We start from the raw sequence: 13,563 nt of genomic DNA, 5'->3' as shown, positions 1-13,563 counted from the left end.
TTATATGGAATTTGATTATCTGACTCCTCTTACAGTTCTCAGTTTCCATCATCCCGATGGAGACTAATGTAAGTTGTACAAGTGGGAAACACTAATGAGGCAGCTTCATAGCATGCTAGTTCATCTTTGGGACACACAATGGTGGCAGTTCTATACGGCACAGGTTCAACGTGTACTCTGTAGGCTTGCAGAGACATGTGGCACCAGATATCTTGACACAGGTCATCAAATTTCCATAAATTACAGTCCAAGGGTTTGTGGGCTGCCACCCCAAAGTGTCCTAGAGATGTTCCATTGCTTTCAGATCAAGCGAATTCCACGGCCAAGACATCAACATGAATTCACTACCATTGTCCTCAAACCACTGCAGCAGGATTCAGCCTCGTGACACAGATAGTTACCCTGCTCGAAGATGCCATTATCATCACGGAACACGAAGTATGAAAGAATGCAGATGGTTTGCAATAACATTCACATAGTCCACAGCTGTCGTGGTGCCCTCAGTTACCACCACACATCCCAACTGAATGTTCCCCACAGTATAATACTGCCCTCACTCCTGTGTTCATGTTTCAAGTAGCAGTTCACCTGGATGAGGATGTTAGCAGGAAATGCTTCTTAAAAGCAGCAGGGGCTTGAATTTTGCTAAGGTTGAGGGGCAGTTTGTTCCAGAGGTGGAGGCAACAGAGAAGGAATTTGCAAATATTTTTGTTTTGTGAGTGTGCACAGTTAGGATGCCAAATAACAGTGACTTTGTGTTTCGATTATGATGGCATGAAAGGTGTTTAATCTCTGAAGCAAGGTACTAGGGTGGTTGCGCAATGAGGATACGGTGAAGTAGACAGTGTGTGGTAGTCACGCAATTCGTCTGGCCGCAGCAACCCTAGCTGGGAATATGAAGCACTAACATGATCATATCGACAAATGTTGCTGTGTAACACACACAGACATTCATGGTTAATTCTAACAGCCTTTTTGTTTTCACTACACAAGCCTTGTGGAACTACATCACAATAGTGGAGGTTCAGTAGAATGAGTGCTTGCATGAGCTGGCATTTCACGTCCTCTGGAAATACGTTCCGAAGCTTTTTGAGAGCACAGAGACAAGAGGACATCTTCCGGCGCACTGTGATTTAGTAAGGTCAACAAAGGAACACACAGGAGTTATCTGCTGTGGAGCCCCACATTCAGCAATATGTACTAAACAGTGTGCTCTGAAACACTTGTGCCAGCACCAGCACTGTACTCTGTGGCCAGATCTGCCACAGATCATAATGTCTCCTGCTTTACGGAATGGGCAAGTCTCCAATCTCCACATTCTATTGTGAGGAGTAGACATCCAGCACCTTGTCAAATACTTGATTTAATGCCCTTCCACCACTTTCCATAGATGCTCACTACAGTAACACACAAACACCTGACCAGCTTCATTTCTGAAATGCTCATTCCCATGTGCCGAAGTCACTCATGTCACTGGAGTTCCCCATTTGCTGCCCATATCATCGATAGAATGATTCCCCATTCACCTCTGCTCCATTTGGATTCTATCCTTACCGCACTGTGTGTCTGCAATGCCACCAGGCATCACTTAGTCTTGCAGTTGTTAGCAGTCATTATTCTTGGCTCACTGGTATACAAGTCATTCAGTATACTAACATAGATATGCCAATATCTTGTTTCTTAAGGGCCATTGGTACAGTTTTTGTTAAAATGAGTCAAATACTTTCTCAAAACCAAAGCGTATTGAAGAACATAAATCATACTCATTACTCCATTCTACTATTTGCTTCATGATTTGCAAACAGTCCATTGTGTTATATACACTTATAAAGCCAGCTTACCCTTCCTTTTTTTATTAAAATTACTTGTCTCTATCTACGGGACTGGTGATAATTTTAGTTAGTATGTAGTAATTACGGAAAGGAGGCTGATTCATCTGTAGTTTCTTATATTTTGTTTATTTGCTTTCTGTTAAGTAACAGTATACCATTACTTTGTCTCCAGCTTTCACCATTTATATTTAAAGAGCCCTCAAATGTCTGTACATATCTCACCTGACATTACTTCCTGCATGTCATGATTTTCATTATCAGTATTTCTGGTTTATCTCTTGAGTTACACAAACATTTAAATAAATCTGCAGACACTAGTACAGTTTTCTTCATTGTTCGTGACTGTGCTATCTGCCAACTTTACTAAATAAATGCAATGCCTGCCCAACATAACAATCTATCTTCAAATGTTACTGTTTTCAGTTTTTGATTGAAATTCTCATTTTTCATTTAATGCTTGTATTGTTCTGTTATAGATGTTCTTGAGCTGCAGTTATCTCAAGTTTTTAGCTTTCCATTGACTAGACTGCATTGCAAAATAGGTACAGAGTTGTGTGCACTGGTGGAATAGAAGGCTGTGTAATGTTAAGAGTGGAAGCAGGGAAGGGGATAAATGAGTGAAGGACAGGGACAAATGAAGAATGAGGCCAGCCTTCTAGTCCATCAATGCACCCAACAGATTTTTTTCCTCCCATTTACTTTTCCACTGCCCCTCTCATCCCTCAAACCACCAGACTGCACCTAGCATCCCTACCCTGTCCTAATCATGCCCCTGCATGTTCCCACAAGCAGTACTATAACTTCCTCCAACCCTAATCTGCTATCCCACTCCCTTCCTGTTCCAGCCTTCTCCTTACAACAACCACCACCACCACACCACCACCGCTGCCGCCCATAGGCTGCTTCTTTTCATCAGGTGCAGTTGCTGTACGCACTCCAGCCTAAGCAGCTAGAGACAGTGGTCGTGTGTGTGTGTGTGTGTGTGTGTGTGTGTGTGTGTGTGTGTTGTACTTCAGACGAAAGCCATTTGGCCAAAAGCTCAAATGTATAGCTGTCTTTTTGCTTTGCCTGTCTGTGGTTGGTTGGTTTGTAGGGGTTGAAGGGACCAGACTACAAAGGCCATCAGTCTCTTGTTACACAACCATGAAAACCTACAAGGAATAAAAACAAGTATAAGAGGTAACAAGGGACGACACAGAACAAGAAAGACACAGACAAAGACCAGAAAACAAGGAAATAAAAGCACATAAGAGTAGTACACTGGTTGGCCAACCATGGAAATAAAAAGGAAAGGCCAACCACCAAGAGACACACTAAAAACCCCAATCTAAAACCGTAGGCCAAAGGCCAGACACAACACACAAAAGAAACAAACCCTCAGATTGAGCGATAAAAGTCCCCCGCCTGAATAAAACACAAAACTAAGCCCGCCTTGGCAGCGTCACCTGTTAAAAGTGAAGGCAGGGCAAACGTCTGCCTGAGCGCAGTTAAAAAGTGGACACGCCAACAAAATGTGGACCACTGTCAACACTGACCCGCAGCAACATAAAGGTGGGTCCTCGTGGCACAATAAATAACCGTGTGTCATCCATGTGTGGCCAATGAACAGCCAGCAGAGGACAGCTGAGTCCTTGCAAGAGACACACAAAGAGAAGCACCACGCACCGGTAGTCTCCTTGACGACCTGAAGTTTGTTGGGAATAGGCAGCGTACGCCATTGAGCACCCCAGGTACCTAGTAGCTTCTGTCACAAAACTGACCTGAGACCACACTCCAAAAGGCCAATCTCCAAGGCTGGTGCACCGACAGCCTGTTTGGCCAGCATGTCAACAGGTTCATTACATGGAATGCCGACATGACCCGGGGTCCACAGAAAAACGATAGAGCAGCTGCAATGGGCAGGAGTATGGATGGACTCCTGGATAGCCATTACCATAAAGAGAGCAAGGAAAACACTGGTCGATAGCTCGTAAACCACTCAGGGAGTCACTGCAGATAAGGAAGGACTCATCTGAGCAGGAGCGGATATACTCTACGGCGTGAGAGATGGTGACCAACGTTGCAGTGAAAACACTGCAGCCAGCCAGCAATGAGCGTTGTTCATAATGATCCCCTAAAGTAAGAGCATAACCAACTTGACCAGCAACCATTGAACTGTCAGTATAGACCATGTCTGAGCCTTGAAACGCAGCAAGGATGGAAAGAAAGCTGCGGCGGAGGGCCTCAGGAGGGACTGAGTCCTTCGGGCCCTGTGCCAAATCGAGCCGAAGGCATGGGTAGGGTACACACCACGGAGGTATACAAATATGGGCCTGGAAAAGAGGTGGGAGAGGGAAAAACTCAAGCCCAGAGAGGAGAGTCTGGGTGCAAGCCACGATCTTACACCCCGACTGGGGCCACGGTTCTGGAAGATGGACGTTCGAGTTGGGGAACAGGACATGGTAATTGCGATGCCTGGGCAAGCTACAAACATGTGCAACATAAACGGTCAGTAGGCATTGGCGCTGGATCCGCAATGGAGGGACACCAGCCTCAATAAGTATGCCGTTTACAGGGCTTGTGCGGAAAGCGCCAGTTGTGAGTCGGATCCTGCAGTGAAGGATGGGGTCAAGCGATCGCAACACGGAAGGCGATGCCAAACTGAAAGCCAGGCTCCCATAATCTAGATGGGACTGAATCAATGCCTGATACAGTCATAGAAGAGTAGACCAATCAGCACCACAGCTTGTGCGACTCAAGCAAGGAAGAGTGTTAAGACTCTGCCTGTACGTTTGTTTAAGCTACCGAATACATGGGAGCCAAGTCAACAGTGTATTAAAAAGGAATCCCAGAACTGATGTGTCACGACCACAGCATGAGGTTCGCCGTCGAGATAAAGCCGTGGCTCAGGGTGAACACTGCTTCACCGGCAGCAATGCATAATGCACATCTTGGCAGCTGAAAACTGGAAGCCGTGCCCTGCAGCCCAAGACTGTGCCCTGCAGCTGCCGTACAGCAACAACTGCAATGCCAGCGGAGCTGTAGTACATACAAAAGTCATCAGCAAACAAGGATGCTGAGACAGACATTTCCACTGCTGCAGTGAGCCCATTGATAGCAACTAAAAAGAGGCAGACACTCAAGACACCTTGCAAGACCCCATTCTCCTGGACTTGGGAGGAACTATGGGAGGGCCCAACTTGCACATGGAAGGAACAAAGTGACAAAGTTTTGAATAGAAATCAGGAGCAGGCCCCTAAGACCCCACCCATGCAGTGTGGTGAGGATATGATGTCGTATCGTACACCTTTCGCATGTCAAAAACAATGGCAACCAAATGGTGACGGAGGCAAACACTGTATGGATGGCAGACTCCAGGCAGACCAGATTATTGGTGGCAGAGTGCCTCTTACAGAACCCACCCTGAGACAGAGCCAGAAGGTCCCGAGACTCAAGTAGCCAACTCAACCTCTGGCTCACAATGTGTTCAAGCAACTTGCAAAGAATGTTTGTGAGGCTAATGGGGCAGTAGCTGTCCACCTCCAGGGGCTTCGTGCCAGGCTCCAACACTGGTATGATAATGCTTTCCTGCCATGGAGACGGTTAAAAAGGTCTAGGAGGCATCGCTGGCAGTCCACCGAGAGGTTTTTGAGCACCTGACAGAGGATATGATCTGGCTCGGGAGCCGTATCAGGGCAAGCAGCTAGGGCACTTAGGAATTCCCACTCGCTGAACAGAGCATTGCACGATTCAGGGTGGCGTGTGTGAAATGAAAGGCTCCAACGTTCCAACCACTCTTTCAGGGAGCAGAAGGCCAACGAGTAATTCGTAGAAGCGGAACTCTGAGCAAAATGCTCCACTGAGTGGTTTGCAACTGTGTCAGAGTCAGTACGAAATGCTCCATTCAGGGAAAGCCCAGGTACGCTGACGGGGGTCCGATAGCCATAGAGTCGCCTAATCTGGGCCCAAACCTGCGATGGAGAGGTACAGAGGTCAATGGTGGAGGCATACCTTTCCCAGCACTCCTGCTTGCGTCGACGAATGAGGCAGCGGGCTCACGCACGGAGCCGTTTAAAAGCGAGGAGGTGTTCCAATGATGAGTGCCACTTATGATGCTGGAGGGCCTGCCTGCGATCTCTAATCACCTCAGCGATCTCGGGTGACCACCAAGGCACAGTCCTCCACCGAGTGGACCCGGAAGAACAGGGAATTGCACATTCTGCGGCAGAAATGATGTCGGTGGTGATCATGTGAACCACCACATCAATTGTGTCAGTGGAAAGAGGCTCAATAGTGGCAATGGAGGTGAACAAGTCCCAGTCAGCCTTATTAATATCCCATCTGGAGGGGGGCCCAGAAGAGTGATGCTGTGGTAGTGACAGAAAGATTGGAAAGTGGTCACTACCACACAAGTAGTCATGCACACTCCATTGGACAGACGGTAGAAGGCTAGGGCTGCAGATTGAAAGGTCGATGACTGAGTATGTGCCATGCACCACACTGAAATGTGTGGAGGCACCATCATTTAAGAGGGAAAGGTCGAGCTGTGCCAACATGTGCTCAACAACAGTGCCTCGGCCTGTCACCACCAAGCCACCCCACAAAGGGTTATGAGTGTTAAAATCGACCGGTAACAGAAAAGGTGGCGGCAGTTGGGCTATCGGCACAGCCAAACATGCTATAGGACATCACCATCCGGTGGAAGATGGATACTGCAGACAGTGACAGCCTGAGGCATTCACACCCGAACAGCGACAGCCTCCAAAGGTGTTTGAAGAGGTACACAGTTGCTGTAAAGAGAGTTAAGGACATAGATTCAGATGCCACCAGATATCCTCTCATAAGCTGCCTGATTCTTATAACAACCCTGACAGCCACAGAGGGCAGGGGTTCGCATCTTCGGAAACCAAGTTTCCTGGAGAGCAATGCAGAAGAAAGGGTGAAGGCTGCGAAGTTGTCAGAGCTTAGCAAGGTGGTGGAATAAACCGCTGTAATTCCACTGGAGGATGACACTGTCTGCGGCCGAAAAAGGCATGAAGGGACTGATCAGGCACATTACGCCACTGGGTCATTTACTGCCACCGAAGGAGAGCCAGAATCGAGAACCATTGCATCTGAGGTAGAGGCGAGATCGAGGTCGTTAGGATATGCCAAAATCTGCAAATCGTCCTGCCGCAGAGCTGGTAGCGACAGGTGGCACAGAGACAACCTAAACCTATGCCTTCCTACCCAGCAGTTTCTTCTTCTTCTTCTCTGTCTGCCCCTCCACCCGCTGCTCCTTACGAGTAACCTGGGAGAGTCTCCGAAGGAGGGTCAGGGACAGACGAAGAGCGGGAAACTCTTCGATCTGGCACCTGTGGTTCCTTGAGTCACCGACTGACGTCAGCTGTCACACTGGAGGAGGCCTTAGAAGGTAGACTTCCAAGGGATCCTTTCCGCACGAGAGAAGCCGGAGAAGGCTGGTGTACCTCCGGCGGGGCAATGGAGTTCGATATCCCCATCAATTTGGGGGTTGGTCTCCCAATGGAGGTACCTTGGGAGCACCAGTAGAAGTAGTGTCCCCTGTCACAGACATGGGGCAAGAGGTGGGTGCAGCCCTGAGGGCCCACTGGAGGTGTAACAACCATAGGGCCAGCCGTCGCCAACGGGGGCAACGAAGTTGCAGTTGCACCATAGGATGCAGTCATTGGAACAGGAAAAAGGTGTTCATATTTCCTCTTTGTGTCTTGATAGGTGAGGCTGTCCAGGGTTTTGATTTCCATTATTCACTGTTCTTTGTGGAGAACAGGGCAGTCAGGCGAGCAGGGGGAATGGTGCTTCCCACAGCGGACACAAGTGGGAGGAGGCACACACAGAGCTCCCAGGTGCAGAGGACAACCGCAATTCCTGCAGGTGACACTGGAGGAGGGACGTAAGGTTTCATGTCGCAATGGTAAAGCGTCACCTAGACCTTTTCAGGTAACGAGTCACCCTCAAAAGCCAAGATGAAGGCACTGGTTGTGACCCTGTTGTCTTTGGGTCCCCTGTGCATGCGCCAGACAAAGTGGACACCCCGTCGCTCTAAGTTGGTGCGTAGCTCCACATCCAACTCCAAGGTCACGATGGAAAATAAGACCCTGGACCATGTTAATGCTTTTATGGGGAGTAAATGAGACAGGGATATCACCCAGCTTGTCACAGGCGAGTAACTCCAATGACTGGGCTGGGGAGGCCGCCTGGTTCAAAAGCGCCCCGCTACGCATCTTAGACAACACCGCCACTTCTCCAAACCTATCCCCAAGGTGGTCTACGAAAAACTGGGGCTTCATTGCCTGAAATGTCTCTCCATCAGTCCTGCTGCAAACCAGATACCGAGGTGAATACAGCTCTCGAGACCTGGTCGCCCTATGGTCCTCCCAAGGTGTAGCCAGGGAGGGGAACGATCAGGAATTGTATGTCGCAGCATCAAAATCATTTCTAACACGCTTCGAGACTGCTGGGGCCAAGCAACCACCAACTTGATTCGATTTAACCCGTTTCATTGCAAGTAAAACGCCCTGATGCCACCCACCCCGAACAGGGGCTCTACCCACGGGTGCCACCCAGCCTCAGCAAGGACCACCTGGCAGGATGGCCATTGCCATGAGTCCTGGTGCCCCAGAAGGACGGACACCTACTCCTTGGCATTCATGGGGAGGTCTCAGCTCAGGCATCAGCAGTGCGATCCTTGTGTTCTCAGGAGGCTACCACCAAGAGGGTACATGACGACCCCACCACGACATGGGCGATAAGGATGGGACTACACAGGAGACAAGATTGAGGCAACCCGGAAGACGTTGGGTGCAAAGCCCGCCACACGACAATAAGTAGCATGCAAGATCTTGGTGCATGATAGACAAACAAAAAACACCATCTAAGGTGTCCTTCCCCAAGTGGCACGCACTAGCAACAGAAATTTGTAAAAAATGTTGGTCAAACCCGAGAGGGAACCAACACAAAGGCCAAAACGATGGAGACTCCTTTTAGTCGCCTCTTACGACAGGCAGGAATACCGCGGGCCTATTCTAACCCCCGGACCCTCAGGAGGCACCTGTTTGTGGCTCAACGTCTCCTCTACATGGTGAGCAGCAATCTATCCTTTTCATAATATTGAACATTTTAATATGGTCATGAGTTGAATAACTGTAATGTAAATTTTAATGAATTAATATAGTCTGCTCATTATTACTGCCAACATTCCATCCAGTAGTCTCTACCTGATAGCTTTACAATTAATAACTTTCCTTTTCTGTAATTTTTATGTTAAATGTGATGTAATCTGCAGCTAAGTGCAAACATTTTGCAAGGCAACTAAACATAAATGTTTTGCAAATTTTTGTAAGTTGCCCACCATAGGAACCGTCCAGAAAGTTACTTTTACAGAAGAAGAAGAAGAAGAAGAAGTAGTAGTAGTAGTAGTAGTAGTAGTTAAGCACTGTGTTTTGTTTTAAGGTTGTCTTGTGGTATCTCAAAAACTGCCTTTTATTGACAACTTGGAACATGAAAATACTATTTACTACATTAAAACGAAGAAATTCAGTTTTTGTTGTGATCAGACTTGCCACTTTTCTTAACATTCAAGAAAACACAGCTACGGTTTATCAAACAGGTTATCAGTCATCTGAATGACATATGAAACAAAGCTCCTGATTGATGGGCCATAAGGCAGTGTTTTTAAAAATAAGCCTCCAAATGCTGTACCAGATGAACATTTAAAGATATAACCTTATATTTTAATAATTGTAAAACAGTGCAAATAAAAATTAACTTCCACAACATATGAATGTCAGCTCACTGAAGTTTGAACATCATTTATAATTTGAAGCTAAGATTCCTTTTGGGCAACTGAACACACACCTGCAAAATGTAATTTGTTACATAGTCTTTGGTAATGTATTAGGTCTATGACTTTGCTTCCACCGTTTTGCAATAGATGGCAGTAACGGCAAGTGGAGTTCGGGTGGTTGGTCATAGGTGTAATACAATAAGCTTAGGCATCTGTAAACATAATGCCATAAAAATATCAGTTGATTTGTGATTGCACCAAAAGATTATTCTCAATTGAGTACATCAACTTACGTACCCATTTCTCGCCATTTGCAGAAAGTTTTAATTTTCTGCTTTAACACCAAGAAATCTGCGGCTGTGGCTCTTAAAGTGCTGGGTAAGACCGAAGAAGAATGTGCAGAGAATATTTTCAATGCCTAAAGAACAGTGATTTAGATGTCAAAGACCAGCATGGCAGTGGAAGACAGAACATTTTCGTAGCTACTGAAACAGGCGAAGACAGTCACAGGACATCATCATCAAAAGCAATTTATGCGTTTGAGCCCAGCACTGAAACACGAACAGCCACAACACAGCAATAGACACGTAATGGTAATTTTGCAGCACATCAGTGCTCGACCCCATGTCGCAAAACCCATCAAAATATACATGGAAACGTTGAAATGAGAAGTCCTATCCCTCCCGCCGTATTCTCCATACATCACTCTCTCTGACTACCACCTTCTTTAATCAGTGGCATACAGTCTGGCTGACCAGCACTTCTGATCATATGAAGAAGTGCAAACTTGAATCGATTCATGGATCACCACAAAAGACGCACAGTTCTTACGCCATGGGATTCTTATGCTATCTGAAAGATGGGAGAATATAGTGGCCAGAGCGATGGGCAATACTATGAATCATATTTCCCCTCCCCCCCCCCCCCCTCAACAAAGCCCACTTAGAGAAAAAATGGCGGAAGCAAAGTTGTGGACCTAGTAAGTAAAACTGCAAAATTAGGTCGCCCACGTAAGAGCCTACCATGAAAAAAAAACTTTGTTGTCATTCAAAATAAGATTTATCGGGCATGTTTGCTTGGTGTGTTACGATTTTGGTGTATTATGAGAGTATTATTCACTAAAATTCTGTTAATTCAAAAAACAAGGTAGATGAAACAGAACATTTTTGGTATGACAATTTATTTACAACAATAAATTTAATTAACAATAAATATTAACCATTTAAATGTGACCACATAATACTCAGAACCTTGAATTTAGGAACCTTAGTCAGATGGAAATGTTAAGCCATACATACAATTGACTAGTAAAATGAAGTATGTTGCTTATGGAAAATCATATGACAGAAATATCCAACTTTTTATGACATGCTTTGCAAATGTCCATCAAATTCTGTACAGCAGTCACGCAAAACAAAAAATACTGCTAGTGTAAAAATCTTTTCATTGTACACTCCAGAGAAATGGAGTAAAAGCATTACACATACTAGTAAAAGCTTACAGAAAAAATTAACATTAGATCATCGAAATGGTTAAGAGAAAAAATTCAAACAATCAAACTACTGTTGCCACTTCCTAATGATGTTACAGCACTAAGGAGTCTTGCCAACAGATAACGAATACTACAGAGCAATATGAAGCACCATTCCCATACAATCAAATACAGCAGTTACGTCTTCATATGAAATTATGAAAAAGTTCAGAACAGGGTAAGTCATGACTACTTTAATGGAATTATACTGAAGTAACAAAATATCTGCAGAAATATTATAATTACAAGTGAGTCAACAGTTTCAAAAAGAAAAAGTAAATGCAGTTCATATATTGGTGCAACATGATGAACAGAAATGTTACCTCAAGGATTTTTGTCGGGCCTCTTCAGAAACATAAAGAGTTCATCTGAGCTATGTTTCAGCAATTTTTCATAACAAAGATTTCATACATCAAATAATCTGAACTGATACTCATTAATTCAGAACAACAATCTGATAACCACATTAACAAAGAAAGTGACTGGGAAGGGAAACAGCAGGTACCGAAAATACTGATTTCCTATTTAACTTTAATACAGAATGACTGACAGAAACTTGGAATGACAGGTAAAGGTATATGGCACTGTAAGAAAATCACAGGAGGGTTGAACAAGGAGAGCACAGTCACTTCTTCATCTCTAAAAAAAACAATGTTAAGGTAATAAATCATAACTGGATAGGGAAAGGAAGGGTTGAAGGGGAAGGCTGGCTAACAGAAGGAAGAGAGAACAAAGGAATAAGTATAGGAATTTGGCACTGGTGAACTCCCCTGGTGTAGGCACAGGGAGTTGGATGTGGTACACAGTGCAGGAATGGAATGGGAGAGGTATACCAAAGAACAAGAGAGAGAAAGAGGGAAATGACAAAAAATCTAGAATGAATAAAATAGGGAAAAGGATTGAAGGTGGGTGTGGGACTGGAGCTACCAGAGTTTGAGGCCAGGAGAATCTTCCTGTCGCAAGGCTAACTAACATTTCTTTTGTGCCTCTCCCTCCCAGTCCCCAGACACCCTTTTCTCCAATTCCTCAACTCCTTTTTCAACACCTCAACTATGCAGTGAGGGGTTATCTCTACTCCTCCACAACTTTGAATAATTATCCTTTCAGATGGCCATTTTAATTTCATCATCCATCATAAATGGAGTTGGTTACAGTGTACTTTACAGCCAGCTGAAACTGTTTATGTAGAGGAAGATCTTGTGAATTTTTCCAAAAATTTGCCCTTCTTTTGCTTTACTTGTGAACTAGTAGACAGAATTATCATCTGGCATTTTATGCCTCAAGGTATTACATTTTCTCTTGGTGATGTAATGCAATATGGATATAATGCTGTTGTTTTTGTTATTGTGTCCTTTATTTGAGTAAAACTGAAACACACTGCAGTAGTTTATTCCCCGCAGTTTCATAAGGATGTCATGTCTGTAGTAAACGGGTGACTGTGAGTTGCGTAGTTTGCCAAAGCCGTGCCCTGTGTTATTAAGGAGTGTGTTGCATTTCAGCTTTCTTTCTTAAAACATAGAATACTATACATTAGTAGATATATTCAATGCAGAGATCATCAAAACAATGTGTTTATGGAAATAGGAGTTCTAAGTGTATCCAGTAAACTAACTGGAGGTGTACCACAGGCTTTTAAATAACTAATAGTTTTTTTTTTTTTTTTAGTTCAAGAAATTTGTATGAGAAAATGACCAAGGACAGGAAACCATTTAGAATTGTCACCACACACAAGTTTCAACAATTTGTATTTTTGAGAATCAAACACATATACTACTGTGTTATGAGTTTGATGTAAAATAATGTAATTTATTGGATAACAACTAGAATTTGAGTGATTATGCCCTGGGAAAGTTAGCAACCACAGGAATCCAAAATTAAGATGTCTACAATTTTACAGCAGCCTTTGGCCCTGCTCTAGTAAATAAAAATTTGATTCCTGCAGTCATCATTACTTTTCATCTTCTTCTCGGTCATGAAGTATACTGGCTTAATGATGAGTTGTAGCTTGGGTTCTTGTACCAAAAATTTATGGAGGTTCGTAACTACATAATATCTATAGATCCTTTACCTAATCTTCCAAAATGAGTTTTCTAACATGCAATCAGTGTGGAAATAAGCAAGATCTCTTGGATATATCAAGTGTTTCACAACACCCTATCAGTGAGCTGCACAGACAGCTTGCACATAATGTGCTGCAATACTGCAACATACACTGCATGACATATGCATGACCCATATGATGGTGAGCGAAAAGTTTCTCCATAAAATTTTTATTGACTTTTTTATGTAGTATAACTATTTCTCAAAGCCCTTAAAAGGTTTTAATTACAAATATTATATCTGAGCGAGTCATAAATTTTGATTTTGTTACAGTGCTGTGTCTCCTAAACAAAAAATTACTCAATAGTTACTCAATA

The sequence above is a fragment of the Schistocerca piceifrons genome, chromosome 2, assembly GCF_021461385.2.
Source record: "Schistocerca piceifrons isolate TAMUIC-IGC-003096 chromosome 2, iqSchPice1.1, whole genome shotgun sequence".
Lineage (NCBI taxonomy): Eukaryota > Metazoa > Arthropoda > Insecta > Orthoptera > Acrididae > Schistocerca > Schistocerca piceifrons.
This window is presented reverse-complemented; position numbering follows the sequence as displayed.